The 22,215-nt window shown below is 37.9% G+C and overlaps 1 pseudogene; it reads right to left on the bottom strand.

Moving 5' to 3' along the window:
* Positions 1 to 20,173, bottom strand: part of LOC133770994 (oxysterol-binding protein-related protein 9-like) — a 101,738-nt pseudogene extending 81,565 nt beyond the window's left edge.
* Positions 20,174 to 22,215: the final 2,042 nt, after the last annotated feature.

The following is a 22,215-nucleotide window of genomic DNA, read 5'->3' as shown; positions in this document are numbered from 1 at the left end:
GTTTCAAATAAATGACCTAACAGTGCATATCAAGAACCTAGAAAAACGAGAACAAACCAAACCCCAAATTTAGAGGAGGAAAGAAATAATAAAAGATGGAGAAAATAAACAAAAATTGAAATATAACAATCAGTAAAATGGAGATCTGCTTTTTAAAAAAATAAAATTGATAAACTATTGACCTAATTAGCCAATTAAAAAAAGGTAGGGGGCAGTGGAGAAGAGTCAAATTAATAAAATCAGAGATGAAAAAGGATATGTTATATCTGACAGAACAGAAATAAAAACAATCATCAGGAATTACTTTAAAAATTATGAAAAGTAATTTGTAAATCTAGAAGAAATGGAAAGATTTCCTGCTATGTAAAATTTATAAAATGAGGCATGAAGGCATAGAAAACCTAAGTAGACCAATGACCAGGACAGAGATTGAATCAGTAATAAAAATCCTCCCAGCTTTTGCTCAGGACTGGGGGAGGAAGAGTAGGTGGAGGAATTCACTGTTGAATTCTATCCAACCTTTAATGTAAAGTGCTGTTTCATTGTTTTACTAGAGTTAACTCTTTGGAAGTGATAGTACCTTAGTATTTATCATGAAGATATGAAAAGAACCAGAAAAGAAAGAGAAAAATACTAATAAAATACCCTATACTTGAACACCATTCATTTCCAAATTTGAATTCTTGATGACCCATTTAACAAATTTCTATGTTACCAACACCTATTAGATTAATATAGTTATTATTTTAACTCCTTTGTTTTTTAATCTTCATATGAAGGGCATAAGCAGATTTTATACATTGTGTTCATAATATTAGAATGTTCCAAATTTGCCTTTATAGTTGCTATTACCAGTTAAATTTATTTGTTTCTCTGTTTTGTTCTTACTCAGTATTTTTTCCTTTAAGACTGAAAATTTCCTTTTAGAATTTCTTATAGAACAAGTCTGGTTTGTGGTAAATCTCTCAGCTTTGTGTGTCTGGGAATGTCTTTATCTCTCCAATTTTGAAGTGTGGCTTTGTTGGGTATAGTATTCTTAGTTGTCATTTTGTTCCCTTCAGCACTGTAAAAATCTCTTACCACTCCCTTCTGGTCTTTAAGGATTCTCCTGAACAGTGTACTGTCAGGTGAATTAGAATACTGTGTGCTATTTGTCTCTTTTTCTTGCTGATTTTTGAGAAACTTGTTTTTCTCTTTACCCTTTGAGACACTGAGATACTGAGTGAGGTAAATTTGGTTGAGTTGAATCAGAATGATTACTTTTGACTGTCTGGTGGATACCTGGACACTTGTGTGTTTCTATAGGTTTGGAGAGTTTTCTGTTATTGTCTCTTTGCATAGACTTCCTATTCTTTTGCCCCTTGCACATACTGCTTAAAAATCAATAGCCCAAATATTTGTACATTTAATGCTGCTGTAAGTTTCTCATAAAGCTCATTCATTCTTTCTAATTCTTTTCCCATTTTTTTTTCCTCTTCCAACTATGTATTTTCAAAAAGTCTACCTTTGGTCTCACAGGTTCTTTTTTCTCTTTGATCTATTCAACTATTGATGCCTTCTTTTACTTTTTTTGTTTCTTTTTCTTTGTTTCTTAGTGTAATTTTCAATTCAAGGATATGTGATTTTGTTTGTAATTATTTCAATGTCTGTTAAGTTTCTCTAGTAGACTTCCAAAATATTAATTTGTGTTTTCTTGAAGTTTGTTGAGTTTTCTTAGTACAGCTATTTAAAGTTTTATGCCTGAGAGCTTGTACATGTCAATTACTATGTGGTCAGTTTCTGGACCCTTATTTTATCTATTAGGTGAAATCATGATTCCTGGAATTTCTTGAGGCATGTTGATCTGCAAAGTCATCTATGCAGAAGGATTCTGTGTTTTCTCCAGTCTTTTTAACCTGTCTTTTGCTATCTCTGTTCTTACAGAAATTCTAAGTAGTCTGTTTATCTTCTTTGAGCCTCTGAACACTTCCTCTATTTCAGCACTGGATGGTTCCCCAAGTTTAGGTGTGCTGTTATCTTGTAGTTGATATGTAATCACTGTTTTACCTCTGGAAGATTTCCCAAGTTAGCTTTTGCCCTATATTGATTGTTAGGGTAGTGTTTGGAATAAACTAGGAGAGACCTAAATAAAGAAGTACATCTCAATAAGACTTTTCCTGGTTTATCCCATTATGGAATCTTGCCCACCTCAGAGCTTTATTATGGAGAGACTGACCCCAGGCTCTTCTTATGCACTGACTCAAAGTCTACCTTCCTTTTCCATTCCCAACTGGACAGTTTCTCTGTTCAAATTATGACACTTGAGATTTGGAGGATGAATGGGGTAACAGTCCTACAGCCACCAAAACTGCAGTGCCAGCTCATACCAGGAGCCCATAGCTCACTGATACCAGTGTAGCACAGGAGTATAACAAAGCCAAAGCTTCCTGCTGCTTTGGTGAGTGGTGAGTTCACAACTTGGGACCTCTGAAATCAGCCTCTGATAATGCCAGCAGAAGTAGACATCTGACTGACTAGGGCTACAACTTTCTTCCTGGTACTGTGGTGGATCTAGAGATCCCATCCACAGGCACAAGCCAAGGGATAAAGGCAACAACAATTTACAAAGTCTTGGTTCTCACTGGCCCAGCACTGAAACAAATTTATCTGATACTTCTGTTTAACTCCTCAGTGGGTAGAACCTACTCATACTCTTGAGGTTGGAGTGGTAAAGTTATTCTCTGGACCACAAAGGTCAACATTAAGTTGAGTAAAACTTTAGTCTCATTGGCCTAAGATATCTGCAGTCTCAAGGGGTGCATACCAAGGCCCATCACTAGCAGTAATGAAATGTGAAGCACGAATCTGTCCCATTGGGGTGCACTGTTAAGAGTTGAGGAAAGGTTGATTTGGGAAACTTTCCTTCAGGCACTCTTTTATTATTATATAAAAGTCATATATTTTAGTACACCTTATTTCCTTAGCTTTTGTAAAAGTAGTTTAGCACATGAACAACTGTTTAAATCAATATTTCTGAGTTCCAATTGGCAGAATAAGGAGGGAGCTTACTGCTCTAGTCTAGGAGAAAACAGTTTTTAAAAAGTGGAGAGAGTAGAATCTCAGGGAAAAGTTAGGGAAAATGGCAAAGAAAACTCTACACAAATTAGAGTGACACAGTGGACCTATGTGGAGAGTCTGGACACCCAGAACTCAGGACCCCAGCAGCCGAGAGCCTACACACCAGAGTTGGAGAGTGAGATGAGACCAGACTGCAGCAGCCCAAGCCAGTGGCTATAAAGTTGCAGGAAGAGCCTAGAGGGAACCTAGCTTGGAGCCCAGAGGGATAGTGTATCTGCCAAACTAGAGTAGGAAAGAAAAGACATGTTTCTCTCTCCCTGAGGACTTTACAATGGTGTTCTGTAACAAGCCAATAGAGAGGGTGCCATTTCGGGCATACATAACAGCTATGCCAGCTTGTGTCTGCACCCAGCAACCAGCCTAGTGGGAACTCCTGACTCTGGTGGGGAGAACTAACAGGTGACTGGGTTCATGTGACTGTGGGAGGCTTGTGTGCCGAGACTGTGAGAAAAAAAACTGAGATTGTGTGGGAGGACTCTTGGTGTGGCTGAGATTCTGGACAGTCACTGTGGGAGATTTCATACACTCATGGGTTCCTGGTTACCTGGTGAGGGACATTGATGGGGAATCTGAGCTTACACTGAGGACTGCTTGGATCCTTTGTGTGGTCTTTGGGGCAGAGCAGATGAATATTATACCCCTCGGGTCTAGTGCTCAGGCACTGATCTCCTTTGAGAAGAGAGGCTCAGCTGAGCAGAATAAACCTCACATCTGATTTAAAAAAAAAAAAAAGGATATTGATTACATCAAACCTGGGTGTGTCACTTTAGGCACACCCTTAACTATGGATACCTGGGCAGAGCTCCCTGGCCACACCCATTACAAGTCTTGATATTCCCTGAAAGCAGATACTCCACTTATCTACAGAAGCACAGTATAAGGATAAAAGCTGTCACAGTGAAAAAAACAAAGAAACTAATGTGTAACTCCACAAACATTGAATAACAAATGTATCAATTCAAGAAACAAGAATAAGGAAGACAATATGATGCCCCCAAAAGAACACAACACTTCAATACTAGATTGTGAAGATGATGAGATTGAAGAAATGCAAGAAATGGAATTCAAAAATTTGGTCATAAGATTACATAGAAGTAATCAGGAGCAAATGCATGAACTACTGAAATCCATACAGAACATGAAAGAAAATTTCTCCCATGAAATTGAGAACTTAAAGAGAAATCAAAATGAAATGAAGAACTCAATAGAACAAATTAAAAAATGCAGTGAAAAGCGGCGTTAATAGAATCACTGAAGCAGAAGAAAGAATATATGACTTAGAAGACAAAGCACAGGAAATTATACAATCAAAACAAAAACAATAAGAAAACTAAAAAAAAAAAAAAACTGTTGGGAATCTATAGAATGCTATCAGAAGACCTAACATATGGGTTCTAGGAGTTCCTGAAGGCATGGAGAGAGAATGGATTAGAAGGCCTTTTCAGTCAAATAATAACAGAAAACTTCCATAATTTGGAAAAGGAAAGAGACATTCAAGTACAGAAAGCACATAGAAATTCTAATAGACATGATCAGAAAAGATCAGGACACATTGTCATCAAATTCACCGCCATAAAACATAAAGAAAAGATTCTAAAATGTGCATGAGAGAAATGCCAGATTCTTTTCAGATGATCACCAATTAGACTCATAGCAGACTTCTTATCAGAAATCCCATAGGCTAGGAGAGAATGGTGAGATATATTGAAATATATTACAAGTATTAAGAGAAAAAAAAAACTGTCAACCCAGAATACTATACGCTGCAAAGCTCTCATTTATGAATGAGGGTGAAATAAAGACCTGCCATAACAAACAGAAATTGAAATAATTTGTCAGCACTCATCCAGCCTTATAAAAGATGCTTAAGGATATGCTGCACAGAGAAATATAGAAATATGGTCATCACTACAAAAGAACGTAAAGGCAGAAAATCTCCCAGCAAAAGCTCAAAGGAAATTCAAATTAAAAAATAGGAATATTTTTGGAAAAAATGGCAAGGCAAAGTTATTACTTACCAAAAGTCATCTTGAATGTAAATGGTCTCAACTCTCCAGTTAAAAGACAGACTACCTGAATGGGTTAAAAAACAAAACCCATCTATTTGCTGCCTACAAAAAACATATCTCACCAGACTGAAAGTGAAAGGATAGAAAAAGATATTCAATGCAAACAGAAACTAAAAAAAAAGAGCTGGTGTAGCAATCCTAATATCAGATAAAATAAACTTTAACATAAAAACTGTTAAAGGAGACAAAGAAGGACACTATGTAATGATTAAGGGATCAATTCAACAGGAAGATGTAACTATTATAAATGTATATGCATCTAATTACAGGGCACCTGGCTATTTAAAAAAAATATATTAAGGGATCCAAAGAGAGACATAGACTCCAATCAATACAATAGTAATGTGGAACTTCAGTACCACACATTCAGCAATGGACTGATGAACCAGACAGAAAATCAGCAAGGAAACAGCAGATTTAATTGACATTATAGACCAAATGGACCTAACAGATATCTACAGTACTTTTTATCCTATAGTTGCAGCATAAAGATTCTTCTTCCCAGTAAATGGAACTTTCTCTGGGGTTGGCCACATATTAAACCATAAAGCAAGTTTCAGCAAATGCAAAAAAATCAAAATCATACCATGTATATTCCCAGACCACAATAGAATGAAACTGGAAATCAGCAACTCAGGAATCTCTAGAATGTATGTGAACACATGGAGACTGAACAACACGTTCCTGAATGAACAGTGGATCATAGAAGAAATTTTTTTTTTGACAGGCAGAGTGGACAGTGAGAGAGAGAGACAGAGAGAAAGGTCTTCCTTTTCCATTGGTTCACCCTCCAATGGCCTCCGCGGCCTGCGCGCTGCGGCTGGCGCACCGCACTGATCTGCAGGCAGGAGCCAGATGCTTCTCCTGGTCTCCCATGGGGTGCAGGGCCCAAGCACTTGGGCCATCCTCCACTGCACTCCTGGGCCATAGCAGAGAGCTGGCCTAGAAGAGGGGCAACCAGGATAGAAGAAATTTAAAAAAAAAATCAAAAAATTTCTGGAAACAAATGAAGACAACAGTACAACATACCACCTCATGCCAGTTAGAATGGCTTTCATATAGATATCAGCAAACAACAAATGCTGGCGAGGATGTGGGGAAAAAGGTAGCCTAATGCACTGTTGTTGGGAATGTAAACTGGTAAAGCCACTATTGAAGATAATATGGAGATATCTCAGAAATCTGAATATAGACCTACAATTTGACCCAGGCATCCAATTCTTGGGAACTTACCAAAGGGCAATGAAATCAGTAAATGAGAGTGTTATCTGCACCCCTATGTTTATTGCAGGTCAATTCCCAATAGCTAAGAAATGGAATCAACCTAAATGCCCATCAACCAGATTGGATAAAGAAATTATGGTATATGTACCCCATGAAATACTACACAGCAGTAAAAAAAAAAAAAATGAAATCCAGTCATTTGCAACACAATGGATGAACCTGGAAAACATCATACTTTGTGAAATAAGCCAGTCCCAAAGGAACAAATATGTTCTCCCTGATCTATGAGAACTAATAGAGCACTTAAAACAAAATCTTTGGAAGTTAAATTGACATTTCGAGAAGTGATGACTTTAGCTGCCCTTGTCTTGTCTTGTCATTTTTTTTATTTTTTCTTTTTTTTCTTCATACTATTTGTTTAACTCTTTACTTCACTTGATCTTAGCCAAAAGGCTGAGAAGCGATGTTTAACTCTTTACTTAACATAGAGTTAATCATATTTGTATAAGATCAATTGAAGATGGATCTCAGTAAAAAATAAGAGTGGAAGGATCTTCATACTGGAGACAGGAGTATGAGTTAACAAATAATATATTAAAATGTCTTTGTAGTAAATATCTGAATATCTTGTTCTTCTGAAAACAAGATTGGAATCCGTAGAGGGAAAACACCCAGGTGTTTCCATAATTTATTAAAGGAAGATATGGGTATCATGTGTTGAAATTCCCAGATCTCAAGTACTATTTTAGACAAAAGAATGCTATAAATCTTTAACATACTCTGCTTGACTTGTATGTATGTGTGGGTGTGTGTATATCAGTGTAAATATAAAGACTATTTTAGTTTGATATAAAAAATTTTCTTATTTTCTTTATGACTTGATAAAATCCTTCAACTTTTCTCTAGTTTTCCTTTACATCCAGATTAAAAGATAAAACTGAAGATTCTTCATTATATTTATGTTTTATTTACCTGGGCTTTGAGTCCTTGGTTGTGCAAGAGTACAATGCAATGAGATTCTTGGGTAGAGAACACAATTCCATCTTGAAAATACCTGTAACAATGCAAAAAATAAACAGGAAGACTAGATGCCAAAAGCATCATATTACAGCATTGTCCAGAGTGAAGAAAATCTCAAAGTTCTACTGAGCTAACAGTGAGAATGCAGCAGTTAAAGTCAAAGTTAGCCCTAGCAATGGAATTCTAGTTAATATTCACTAAGGGTATTCCAAAAATGTCAGGTCCTGCTCTTTAAACTTTTATTGTGCATCTGTGCATTTTCTGCCCTTTTAAAGCCCTTATCCACTAAGTTTTTAGGCCAATCTTGAAAATATTTCTAGTTTCCAATGAGACATATTGAAAATAATTGGCATTTATTTTGGTAATAACTGACTAAAGAACATTCTAGAATAACGATCAAAAGGAAATCCTGGGGACTTTTTTAAAGAGGCAAACATATGTCTTGCCACAGTGCTAATAACCTGCATAAAAGAAACTATGAGAGGGAAAATAACACTAAATTTTACAACATCATCTTTCAAAAATTCTTATTAGAAAAGTTTGTTCAATTGCTTATTCAATCATAAGATAGTTGATGTGTTTATTAAAAAAATAACAAAATTTTTTATTATTCATAGTTTGTCGCTTTTTTCCTTTTGTTAATCAGTTGTTATTAGAGGGATTACTCTGATGTGCCTGATGTTGTCACAAAGTACACTTAAATGGAAATGAGAAGGCAAGAGTCAAAACAAGATGGATGGCATCCTGAGGAAGACTCTACTAGTCATTGGTAACTTTGAGGACTGTGTGAATAAAGAATCAAGAAATCTGAGTAACTCTTAGAAGCTGAAAAGGCCAAGAAAGAAATACATCCTCTCCACAAGTTTCTAGAAAGGAACACAGTCCTGTCAGGACCTTGATTTTAGCTCAGGGAGGCTCACTTTGTTTTTCTAAACTCAAGAGCCATAAGACAATAAATTGGTGGTGTTTTAAACAACTACATTTGTGGTTAACTAGTTACAGTAGCAATAGGAAATGTATACACAGTAACTTTATTGACACATAGAATATATGAGGGAAAACTAATAGAAAGTTAAGAAGAAAACAATCTACTATGAGAGTTACTATAATTAACAGAAATCTTTTTGTGGATGAGGAACAGTGACAATTGCTTAATATGCTTTTATTTATTTATAATGAAGAAAAAAATCCATTTTTTTAAGATTTATTTACTTATTGAAAGTCAGAGTTACAGAGAATGAAGAGACAGAGAAAGAGATTTTCCACCCACTGGTTCACTCCCCAGATGGCCCCAATGGCAGGTAGTGGGCCAGGCTGAAGCCAGGAGCCAGGAGATTCCTCCAGGTCTCCCACATGTGTTGTCAGGAGCCCAAACACTTGTACCATCTTCTGCTGCTTTTTCCAGGCCATAAGCAGGGAGCTGAAGAGGAAGTGGAGCAGCCAGGACAGTAAGTGGCACCCATGTAGGATGTAGGTATTGCAGGCAATAGATTACCCACTATGCCCCATCCCTATTCTTTCTTTCTTTAAGAGATTAAAATGTTTAAAACAAAAAACAATAATTTATGTTCCTTGTATACTTGAATGATGTAACAATTTTGTAACTACTACTATTGACACCAGGGTATTGATTCCTTGGTTTTAGGAGAAAGGAAATAACATTGCAAAATCTGAATCTCTGGGAATAGGGAAGAATTTGAAAAAAAAAAAAGTTATGCAGGTAAATGTGACATAACTTCCTCTATAGTTGTGAATCAATGATAGTGAGACACAGAGGAGGCTTTTTCGCAGTAGATTCACCCTCAAAAAATGAATTCCTTGACGTCCTATTCAATTAATATAACATTAAACTGTAATCCAATCAACATGAGTCGTTTAAGGCCTATTTATTACGAACCAGGAAGATGGTCCTTTTCGTCCTCTTTTTCAACATTTGTGACCTTTGTCAAGATTATTAATCTTGATGATTTTTGCTGATATCATTTCACTCAGACATTAAATAAGAGAGAGTCAATGGCTGTATTCTCTGACAATTTGCTGCGTTAACTTTTCCTTTGTCTGTTCTTAAATGGCACAATTTATAGGACAGATTGAAAATTTACACACATCTGACTTCATGCAGACACCATTTTCTTGAATAGGGGATATTGCCTCCAATTCGCATCTATAATGATATCACTAGCCTTGACAAATCCCAAGGAAGTGAGTGTATGGACCCAATTTCAGCAAATCATTTAAAAAGAACTGATTCTCACAAACTCAAAGGTTATCTGTCTAATACCAACTGATTAACAACCAGAAGTCCATCTTCAACCTAACTCCCCTTTACTACATAAAAGCATATAATCACATATTCTAGGCACTAGGACTTAGGTATCGTTAGAGGGCTGGTATTCTGTCCACCACATATGAATTTTAAAACTGAATACTGAATAGAGTTATGTGGTCATGTTTTGTTTATATTTATCTACCATACAGATTCATTCATTAGGCATATATTAACTTCTTTTCAGTGTCTGGTGCTCTTTCAGGCACTTTAGGCAGAGATATCCTTGAGGAAACACATGGAAAAAGAGATTGGAAAGCAGCAGGAATTGGACATCTATGAAAATCATGTTATAAAACCACTGAGCAAATATTTATTGAGGCTAGTTTGTACTAGACTTGATTCTGATTATTGGATGCAAAATGGCAAAATCAACAAAGTAGTTCCTGTTCTTGTGAAGATCACAGTGTTGTCCAGAAAATGTAAAATGAACAATTAAGCAGTCGATACTAGTAAAGTTACACACTAAGAAAGTAAGTTTCAAAAATAGCAAAAGGAGTGGGCACTGAAGCCAGTCACATATGGCTCGGGACACCCATGTCAGAGGGCAGTTCAAGTCCAGGCTCTTCTACTTCTGTTCCAGATCCCTGTTAATGTTGCTGGGAATAATGGCTGAAGTACTTGATTCTCTGCCACCCACATGGAGACCCAGATGGAGTTTCTGGCGCCTCACTTTGGCCTGGCCCAGTTCTTGCAGCCATTTGGAGAGTGAACTCCTGGAACTCTTTTTCTCTGACTCCCATCTGCAAATAAAAGAAAAATCAAAACTAAAAGAAAAATCAACTAACCTTGAGTAAGCCTCTTAAGCACAGTTATAACAACAAATAATAAAAAGTAATGTAGTAAAAGATTTTAGAGCAGTTTTCATGATTCTTTTGTTTGCTGAGGCCTTTCAACTTGCACTCCTTTTATTTATACATTAAATACTTCTTTCCAGTGATAATAGAGTTATTTTCAATTAAAAATAAAATAATAGGGGGTGGGTATTTAGCCTAGCAGATAAGGTGCCTACAACTCACATTGGAGTTCCTGGGGTTGACTCCTAGCTCTAACGTCTGACTCCACCTACATGCTAATACAGACGCTGGAGGTAGAAGAGAAAGCTCAAGTGATGGGGTTTCTGTCGCCCACAGTGAAGAACAGTATTGTGTTCCCAGTTTTGGCCTCAGCCCAGCCCAAGTGGTTGCATGCATTTGGTGGAGTGAACCAGATGATTGGAAACTCTCTTTTTCTCTCTCCACCTCTAGCTCTAGCTCTAGCTTTCTGTGTATGTGTCTGCCTTTCAAACAAATAAATTAAAAGTTAAAGAGAGATAAATATTTTATAATAGTGGACATGGAAAGCTACATATATTAGGAATAATAACTTTCTTGGATACAAGCATGAGCACATATATATTTGCTAAAGACCTATTTTTTTAATATAACCAACACTTCTGTCCATCTGAACTTTGTATCTTTGAAATTAATTTTTGGAGAAGAGTGTACATAGTATTACCCATTTAGTAAATAGAAATCAATATAGTTTTTCTGTGAAAAATTCTCTAGCCATATGATTAAACAAAACAAGGCAGAAATCACATTAAACAGAAGTGTCAACACAGGCACAATATTTTACTTTAGAAGTAGACAAACTATAGCTCCCAAAACAATCCTGGCACACTACCAATTTTTATACAACTATTTAGCTAAGAAACTTTCACATTTAAATGCCTGAAAATTATACACAATATTGATATTTTGTGAAACATGAAGATTAGACAAAGTTTGAATTTCAATGTTCATAAATAAAATCTTCTTGAAGCACAGCCATAACTGATTCATTTATGTGCAGTCTGTGGTTTCTAGGCTACTACAGAAACAGAGTTCAGAAGTTGTGACAGATTTTATTCCTAAAAAGTCTAAAATACTAGCTATCTGGCCTTCACAGATAAGTCTGCCCATACCTGTTTGAATCCATTTCCAAATTTTACCTGCTTGAAGAATATCAGTGTTTCTGTTATTAATATTAATAGATATGTGTTTACATCCATTGGTAAAGTTATAGTAAAATATAAAATACAAAATGTTCAATACCTTTACACATATATAATATATTTGACATATAAGATTGCCTCAAAGTTTTGAAAGAAAACGAAATGAAAAAATGTATATTTTGGTATAAAAATTTTAAAATCCATGAAAATAGACATCTTTCAAAAGTTCATTAAAATGTATGTTATGATAAATCTATGTACAGGTTTCAAAATATTTTACACCAAAATAAATGGATCTTTTAATTCCATTTTCCATGAACTTTTTGAGGTCACTTTGTGTAGTGAATACCCAAGAGTATGTCACTGTAGCACAAGTATTATTTTGAATAGAAGGCAATTGAGAAGCAGATACATGCTTTTCTTTGATTTTTCTAGAAATGTAATCTTATTTGCTAAGGGTGCTAAATAAGCTTGAGTCCTAAGTCACTTCTTTAAGTTACTGACATCCCATGTGTTTTACGTATGATATATATGCTGATAAAATTTTGATTATTTTTGTCTTGTTATTTTGTTTTGTTTCAGGGGTCCACTCCAGAATTTAGAATGGGAGAGGGAAAATTACTTTCTCTCCAACAATGGGCTATATATATATTTTTATATATTGCATTTTTTACTAGGTGTGTTATACTATGCATGTATTATTTCATTCACTCCCCTTCTGAAATATAAGAAATATTTGTTATTTCACTTAATCCCTGGATTAATTATGCAAGCAGTGTTCTAAAATTAAACCCATTTAACATATACAGATACTGGAATTTACATAGACTGTATGATTTACAGGGTTACACATCAAACCCCTTTTAGTCTAACTCCAAAGCCTGTGCTGTTTTCCATTATTTCCCCTTTGTACTTTTAGTTTCATACTTATATGCCTAAAGATTTGTGTATAGTTAAACACTAATTAAGACAGCAGGATCTAAAGTGATTTTGTAGCACATTATTTCAATTTTAATTTCAAAGAAATCTTTTGCTGTTTCGGTAAAACCATCTTGAAAGCCAGTAATATGTAGCATGCCTAAAGTTGACAGAGCAGGCTTATGCAGATGAAAGACAGTTCTAAAAGGACTGATACATTTTCATCTTTTTCTCCTGGAATGTTTTCCTTATAAGCTGGTGACTAGGCACATTGAATATCACACATTCTAAAGGACTTCAGGGAATATTCCTAAAAATATCTATAAGATAGCAAATGCAAATTGAATGAGGAAAGGAAGGGAGGGAATATTAAGCAGAAGAAAACCAGCCAAAATTCCTCTAGGTGTTCTCCTGTTCTAAATGTATATAACAGAGTAAGTACAAATGATTACATTGTACCAAGACGCAGGCCTTCTTAATCCAGAGAATCAAAGATCAGTTGTTAGTTAGATTACTCACTGATAGTGTCTTGACAGTAGGAACCACCAAAGTCTCTTCTTCAACCACTCTTTTAAATAGCTTTCTATGAGAAAAATGTTCCATTCTGTATCTTGGGTGCAACTGACATAGAGTAGAATCAGAATGTCTAAAATGCAATAAAATGTTGTTGAATTATGTGACCTATGCACTATTTGGGATTAAAAATAATTGTAACAGCCGGCGCCGCAGCTCACTAGGCTAATCCTCCGCCTTGCGGCGCTGGCACACCGGGTTCTAGTCCCGGTCAGGGCACTGATCCTGTCCTGGTTGCCCCTCTTCCAGGCCAGCTCTCTGCTGAGGCCAGGGAGTGCAGTGGAGGATGGCCCAAGTGCTTGGGCCCTGCACCCCATGGGAGACCAGGAGAAGCACCTGGCTCCTGCCATTGGATCAGCGCAGTGTGCCGGCCGCAGTGCGCTACCGCGGCGGCCATTGGAGGGTGAACCAAAGGCAAAAGAAGACCTTTCTCTCTGTCTCTCTCTCACTGTCCACTCTGCCTGTCAAAAAATAATAATAATAATAATAATTGTAACAAATTTGACTTGAAATATTATGTTAAAGGGAAAGGGAAGAGACAACTTAAAGAAACTATAATTTTATGTGCATAAACAATATGTAAAATTGCTTTGCCTTGAAGAATGATATTTATCTTGGTACAAGAAAACAAACATCTAGGGAATTTATACATATGATTGTGTATTAAGTATTTAATGAATACTATATTATATAATTCTCATAGCAATCCTTCAAAACGTAAGTTTTTCTCATCCATTAAATTTAAAAGCAAGAAAGACAAGGAGCTATGATAGACTGAGTCATTGCTTATGCTCAGTATTCTCTTCCTTTACCCTGTATCCACAGAGGGTGGTGTGAACTTCCCTCCCCGTCACTGCAGCCTTGTCAGTCTGACTTACTTTGGCAAATGGAATATTACTGGATTGACAGACAGCAGAGGATTAAAATGTTCTTTCGTGTTTGGCTTTCTCCCTTGTGCTTCTCCCATTGTCACGAGAAAAGTTCCTTTGGCATTTTAATACTTCTCAGCTGAACCCATAGAGATGACCCCAATGACACAAAGACCATAGGCAAGACAAATGCTTAATGTTGCATACCAATGAGATTTTATGTTATATTTTGAAGTAACAAAACCTGACCAATGCTGAAACTTAATGGAGTGATACCATAAAACAAAACAAAAGCAATTGGAAAAAAACTGAAATGGGTCATTGTATCTGGCATTAAGTGACAGGTAGCAAAGAAACTCTTACAGAAAACTTGGAAAATGACCCATGTTATGTAATAGTTAGACATGCTGTACAATTTCAGTTATAGTCACTATAAAGAAAGAAAATAAAATTTTGCGGGAGAATTTTGAATGTAGGAATGATTTTTTTCAGGTATTATAACAAATCGATGAGTTCATTTAAGAACAAAAAAAGCACAGCAGAAACTGGCAACTTTAAAAGCAAAATTTGGAGAAAATATAGAAGCCCAGAAAGTGAGTGACTAGAAAACAGAAGGGCTTTTCTTTAACACCATGCTGTGTCCTAACCAGGACAGCCATAATGTTTCCCTCAGTGTCACTAAATTTTAGGTAAATTTCTTCCTAATTATTGGCCACTGATCTCCCTGTAATTAGGGAATTTACTCTCATTTTTAAAACTTTCCATTGTAAACCATTTCTGTGTCCCTTTGAAATGTAAATATTCTCTCAACCTTTTGCTAAAAATGTCTGTCTTAGAGACCTGGAACCATTCCTTTGTAGTCAGGGAAGACAGCCCTTCTACCTCACCCCGCTCTAACTTCTTCAATGGGCACCAGTTAACACAGGTGGCCCATTCATAGGAAAAGTAAACTTTTGCTGATTTAAGAACACTTTGGTATGAGTATATACCCCTTTGACAAGCCTCCCCCTAAAATCTGTTGCTTTTACTCTTGTAAACCCTACTACACTAGCTTTTTGTTTCAGTGATGGTGAGCTAAAACCCTGTCCCCTATTGCAACAGTCTTGAATAAAGGCTTCTTTGCTTAACTTTGATACTATGTGTGTGTGTGTGTGTGTTGTATGTTTGACAGTCCATTGAAAAATAGTCTTAGGTTAAGTACTTTAAGTGTAACAATTAGATGTGACCTCAGAGCAAAATTCTGGCTTGACATACTTTGTAAAAAGATAAAAATAAAAAGCTAACTAACAACAACAACTCCTGAAGTAACAAGGTCTACTCAGTAGACTTTTAAAAACCAAATAGGGGAGGCCGGTGCCATGGCTCAGTTGGTTAATCCTCCGCCTGCAGCACCAGCATCCCTTGTGGGCACCAGTTCTAGTCCTGGTTGCTTCTCTTCCAGTCCAGCTCTCTGCTGTGGCCTGGGAGTGCAGTGGAGGATGGCCCAGGTGCTTGGACCCTGCACCTGCATGAGAGACCAGGAGGAAGCACCCGGCTCCTGGCTTCGGATTGATGCAGCGCCGGCTGTAGCAGCCATTTGGGGAGTGAACCAATGGAAAGAAGACCTTTCTGTCTCTCTCTCTCACTGTCTATAACTCTACCTGTCAAATAAATCATAATAATAAAATAAAAAAACAAATAGGGGGCCAGCGTTGTGGAATTAAAGATAAAGCCACCACCCACAGTGCCAGTATCCCATATGGATGCTCATTTGAGTCCCAGCAGCTCCTCTTCTGACCCAGCTCTCTTCTATGGCCTGTGAAAGCAATGGAAGATAGCCCAGGTCCTTGGGCCCCTGCACCTACATGGGAGACCCAGAGAAAGCTCCTGTCTCCTGGCTTCGGACTGGCGCAGTTCCGGCCATTGTGGCCATCTGGAGAATGAATCAATGGTTGGAAGACCTCTCTCTCTGTCTCTGCCTCTCTGTAACTCTGCCTTTAAAACAAATAAATCAATCTTAAGAAGAAAAAAAAATCATGAAGACTTCTAGGAAATGTAGGAAATTTATGAACACAAACCCATGGAATCCTGATATATCCACAGGACTGATAATTAAGGACAAAAGCATAATTTGTGAAACAATTCCAGAAGTGATTTTGTGGTACATGGAGTTGACTGGAATCAAACACAATATTTCAAGAGAATGGTGACTGCCAAAAGTGCCACTTGCCTAACATTAAAAAAAAAAATTAATCAAAAAAGACTTTGGCAGGACGCTGAAGAAGAAGTATGTTCAATGACTTTTTCGAATTAGACACAACAAAGAAAGTGATGGGAAGGAAAAATTCTCTGAGAATGAAATCAAGAGATATAGAGAAAAACAAAAATGACCAAGCTGAAATAGGGTCTGATCAAGAATCTTACCTAGCCCCTAAAATAGGAGAATTGGAGATAATTTGCCCAATAAGATCTCAGAATTGCTAGACACTGATAACTGCCACAGGGTTCTCTTTTCTCAATTTTCAAAGTATTTACTGTGTTTGCTTGTCCCCGATCCACCACTGTATGTTGTATGCATAGACCATGGGTGAAGAAAATGTACGTCAGCTCTTCATATCCAGAGACATGCATCCAGACCTCATCAAGTTATTTGCTATGGTTACAAATGAGATGAATTAGTATTTTTAATGTGAAAACAGAGTGAATATTTGAGACCAAAAGAATGTCCTCCTCTAATCTGATTTTGGGAAGGGAGAATGTGATGCTGGGTATATGGATTTTTTATTTTTTTGACAGGCAGAGTGGACAGTGAGAGAGAGAGACAGAGAGAAAGGTCTTCTCTTGCCGTTGGTTCACCCTCCAATGGCCGCTGTGGCCAGCACACCGCGCTGATCCGAAGCCAGGAGCCAGGTGTTTCTCCTGGTCTCCCATGCAGGTTCAGGGCCCAAGCACTTGGGCCATCCTCCACTGCACTCCCGGGCCACAGCAGAGAGCTGGACTGGAAGAGGAGCAATCGGGACAGAATCCGGTGCTCCAACCGGGACTAGAACCTGGTGTGCCGGTGCCTCACGGGGAGGATTAGTCTATTAAGCCGTGGCGCCTGCCAGGTATATGGATTTTTGTCTATGAAATTACCAGTGATTTATCTGAAACTTCAGAATGCTATCCATCTCCATTTGAGGAATTTAAGAATACTTATGGAGCTCCAGATTTACATGTGTATTTGTTAAACATCTAAATTTTTAAATAAGTTTTATTTACTAAACAAAATCCCCAAGAAAGTAAACATTTAAATAATAATTATTAATAAATGATTAAAATGTCATTCTATTTCCATGATAACACATTTAGTTGGGTTAAATTTGCATATTGATTTGTATCTCTAAACAGAGTAGAGTCTCCTTGGAAATACACATTTTATTTTAAATAATGTTTTAGAAGCATTTCTTCATTGGGATGTTTAAAGAGTCTTGTGTTAAAAATGTGACGATCAAGTGAGCAGTTGGCGTAGTAGCTATGGTGTCATGCGGGATACCCACAGCCCCTATCAGAGTGCTGGATGGAGCCCCAACTGCACTACCCATCCCAGTGTCCTGCTATTATGAGTGAAACGGCAGCAGAGAAAATATTACCTCGGTTCTTTGTCTCACGTTGAAAGAATTTCCAAGCAGACAAGGCAAAGAGAAAAGTGAGATTTAAAGGTTTGAAAGCAAGATCTATTAGAGTCAAAGGCCTGCAGCCAGAGTGGCATGGACGGGGGCTGCAAGAGAAGCAAAACCCAAGGAACCTGTGGCACTGGGGTTTTTAAAGTGCAATTTCCAAGGGAAAAAAAGAAAAAAAGAAAAAAAAACTTCAGAATCAGTTTGTTATTCAGTAACCAGGCAGGGACAAAAGCCATCAAAAGACCTGATTGACAATTCTTTTTTTTTTTTTTTCTTCTTTTTCTTTTTTTTGACAGGCAGAGTGGACAGTAGAGGGAGACAGAGAGAAAGGTCTTCCTTTTTGCCGTTGGTTCACCCTCCAATGGCCGCCGCGGTAGGCGCACTGCGGCCAGCGCACCGCGCTGATCCAATGGCAGGAGCCAGGGGCTTATCCTGGTCTCCCATGGGGTGCAGGGCCCAAGGACCTGGGCCATCCTCCACTGCACTCCCTGGCCACAGCAGAGAGCTGGCCTGGAAGAGGGGCAACCAGGATAGAATCCGGCGCACCTACCGGGACTAGAACCCGGTGTGCCGGCACCGCAAGGCGGAGGATTAGCCTGTTAAGCTTGCTCATGATAAAACAAACCAAAAAAAAAAAAACAAAAAACAAAAAAACACCATAACAAGGGTAGGATACCGAATTTGTTTTCACTATAAAATGAGAGCTCAGAGGGGTGGAGTCACCACTCCTTTGCTATTCTCATGGTAAGATTGGAAGCTCCCAAGAGTGGGCAGACAGGCACTTCTGAACTTGCTAAAGATAATTTTTTGGTGGGAAGCAAGCATTCTGCACCCAAAATTCCACTGGGATCACCCTGATTGCCTATTAACCCATCTGACTCCTCCCACAGCCGACGCATACCCTGCGTGGCAGGAAGTTATGTCTAGAGTAGAATAGCTTCCTGACACCCACTAGATTGAGTTCCAGCTCCTAGCTTTGAACTGCACTACCCTGGCTTTTATAAGCACTTGTTGAGTGACACAAGGGATGAGAGATCTCTGCTTATCTTTCTGTCTCTCTATCCCTGTCTCTCTGAATTTGAAATAGAAAAAAATCTGATGATCATGAAAATACTAGAAAGAGTACTGCAAACATCACAACTGATTAACACCTACAAAGAAAAAGATATAGATTTGGAATCAAATACACCACTTATCACTTCTGTAACTTGGAACACATTTAACCACCATGAACGTCAGAATCATTTTTTAGAGAGTGGAGCTGATTTTTAATTTTATTTTGACAGGCAGAGTTAGACAGTGAGAGAGAAAGACAGAGAGAAAGGTCTTCCTTCGTTGGTTCACTCCCCAAATGGCCGCTATAGCAGGCGCACTGTGCCGATCTATAGCCAGGAGCCAGGCACTTTCTCCTGGTCTCCCATGCACTTGGGCCAACCTCCACTGCCTTCCCAGGCCAGAGCAGAGAGCTGGACTGGAAGAGGAGCAACCAGGACAGAATCCGGCTCCCCAACCGGGACTAGAACCTGGGGTGCCGGTGCTGCAGGCGGAGGATTAGCCAAGTGAGCTGTAGTGCCGGCCTAGAATGGAGCTGATTTTAACTACCGTGTAGAGTTGGTGTGCAATTACTATGGTACATGTAAAGTTTCCATTGAATAGCAAACTTTAAACAATTTGATTTTATACCTCTTCCTATATGAACACTTACATACATTTTTCCTCAATGCATATGGAATTGTTCACTTGACTTGAAATATAAGGTTGGAATTTTTACATGAATCTTTGGGCTTATGACACAGAATACTCAACTCCATTCACTGTTATTTCTAGGCAGTCCTTTTAATAGTGCTAACATCATATCAGAACTGGATGTTATATTCAATGCCTGCTTTCTTCATTTACCTTTTGTGGTTTGGCAAAATGTTGATTAGTTATTAGATCAAAGTACAAGAATGAAACAGCTTAAGTTAGCAAATTATTTTTAAATACACAGTCTTTAAATTCAGGTGAATTTAAGCCAAACAGAGGAACTGGTCTTGTTACTTTGTCTACTGAGAACATCTACAGACGATTTCCCTTGAATTTGGTGTGGTCAATTCCCACATGGTTTGTGGATGAGATGAGGATGTAGGAGTGAAGGTGAGCTCATGTAGGGATATCTATGAAATGAAGAGTGAATGGATCGATAACTCTTACCTGCTGTTGGAGGAGCTCAGGGATCTTGCCTTGTTCCAAGCTCACATTCTCTTTCCCAAGCAGGGTCAATTATGCTGCTTGCCTTCCAATCTATTTCTTACCGTATCTGACCCCTTCTCATCTACTGCCCAGCATTCCTGAAAACTGCTGAGTAAAGGCTTGTGCACGTGCCACGTGCACTTACAGACTGTCTGGCCTCTTAGTCCCAAGACCATATCTATTCTTTCTTTTATCAAGTCATAGGTCATGTCAGCAGAGTATCTTTTCAGAATTATTAACTTCTTCCTTCTCTAGCTCTGTATAATTTTTGTCCTCTTTACCACAGTTGGTAACAGTGAACATAGGTCTCAATCAAACCAAACCGCACACAGATTCTCTGCTTTCCCTGAAGGCCTGAGAGTAGATTATCAGCATTAGGAGCAAGGGAACAGTCTGAATCTGGGTTTAATTCTAATCATGAGAGTGACAAGGACCGCTTTTGTCTAAGCACCATAGCACAGAGGAAAACAAATGCACTTTGGGTCTTAAAAAATGGAATTAAATGTTACTTTTACTATCAGTTCTCTGATATTAGGAAAATCACACAACCACTCTTTTTTTTTTTTTTTTTTAATTTGTTGACAGGCAGAGTGGACAGTGAGAGAGAGAGAGAGACAGAAAGGTCTTCATTTTCCGTTGGTTCACCCTCCAATGGCTGCTGCGGCCGGCACGCTGCGGCCGGCACACCGCGCTGATCCAAAGGCAGGAGCCAGCTGCTTCTCCTGGTCTCCCATGGGGTGCAGGGCCCAAGCACTTGGGCCATCCTCCACTGCACAACCTGGCCACGGCAGAGAGTTGGCCTGGAAGAGGGGCAACCGGGACAGAATCCGGCACCCCGAACCGGACTAGAACCTGGTGTGCCAGCGCTGCAGGAGGAGGATTAGCCTAGTGAGCCGTGGAGCCGGCCACAACCACTCTTAAGTATCAGTTTGCTTTTATTTGTAAAATAATGACAGGGTTGCTTTGACAATTTAATGAAATTATCTGTATAAATAACCAAACATGCTAAACAGTAATGGTAATAGAAAAATCTGGTATCTGATCACCAGATACACATATTTTCTTCTTGGGTACTTCCCTGGCCTACAAATTCTATGAAGAGTTATCATGTATGTCAATGTATGGATTTAGTCTACCCAGTTAGCAATGTTACTAGTGAAATACTCACAAAATATAGGAAATGGAGATATTATTAATAATCTGAGAAGAGATTTTGTGTAACTGGTTTGAAATTTGAGTCCAAGAAGGTTTATGATAATTTCCAAAGCAACTTGGTATTAACCCAATCTGCTGACATTTTTTTTTTTTCCTTTTACATGCCAGTAGGCTAGTAGAATTATATGAGACTCCATTAGGAATAGTATAGAAATCAAATGGCTGCAACCTCTAAAAGTTTATCAAATTTTTTTAGACTTCTTTTTTTTTTTATTTCTCTTATGGTATACAAATTTCACGTATCCCCTATATACAGATTCAAAAACACTGTGATATTTCTCACTCTACCTTCTCTCCTACTCAGCTCCCACCCTTCTTCCTCCTCCCTCTCCTATCCCCACTCTTAATTTTTAAAGAACTATTTTCAGTTAACTATATACTCATAAAATTAAATCTACCCTAAATAAAATATAATATACATTTTTAAAAATATTTATTTTATTTATTTGAAAGAGTTACAGAGAGAGGTAGAGACAGAGAGAGAGGTTTTCCATCTGCTGGTTCACTCCTCAGATGGCCACAATGGCTGGAGCTGCACTGATCAGAAGCCAGGAGCCAGGAGCTTCTTCCAGGTCTCCCACTCTAGTATGGGGGCCCAAGGACTTGGGCCATCTTTTACTGCTATCCCAGGCCACAGCACAAAGCTGGATTGGAAGAGAAGCAGCCGGGACTAGAAACGGCACCCATATTGGATGCTGGCGCTTCATGCCAGGGCTTTAACCCACTGTGCCACAGTGCCAGCCCTAGTATAATATATTTAAAAAAAAAAAAAGCCTTACTCTTGTTAGAGAATCAGAGGAATAAAATGATTGAGGAAACTTCCTAATTTTCAATAATTTTAAAATATGGAAAAATTTGAAATAGAATTTGCAACTGGATATTACATCATTGAGAATATTTTAAATTTATCATATCTCCTAAACATTAGAAATAATTCAATAGTTTATATTTAAATTTCATTATGAATTTTCATACAAGAGGATTCATTACAACTATGCAGATAGAGAAATGGCTCCATATTTTATTCTACCTGTAT

This window comes from Lepus europaeus, chromosome 12 (assembly GCF_033115175.1).
Source record: "Lepus europaeus isolate LE1 chromosome 12, mLepTim1.pri, whole genome shotgun sequence".
Taxonomy (NCBI): Eukaryota; Metazoa; Chordata; class Mammalia; order Lagomorpha; family Leporidae; genus Lepus; species Lepus europaeus.
The sequence above is the reverse complement of the archived record's forward strand: the minus strand, read 5'-3'. Positions and strand labels throughout refer to the sequence as shown.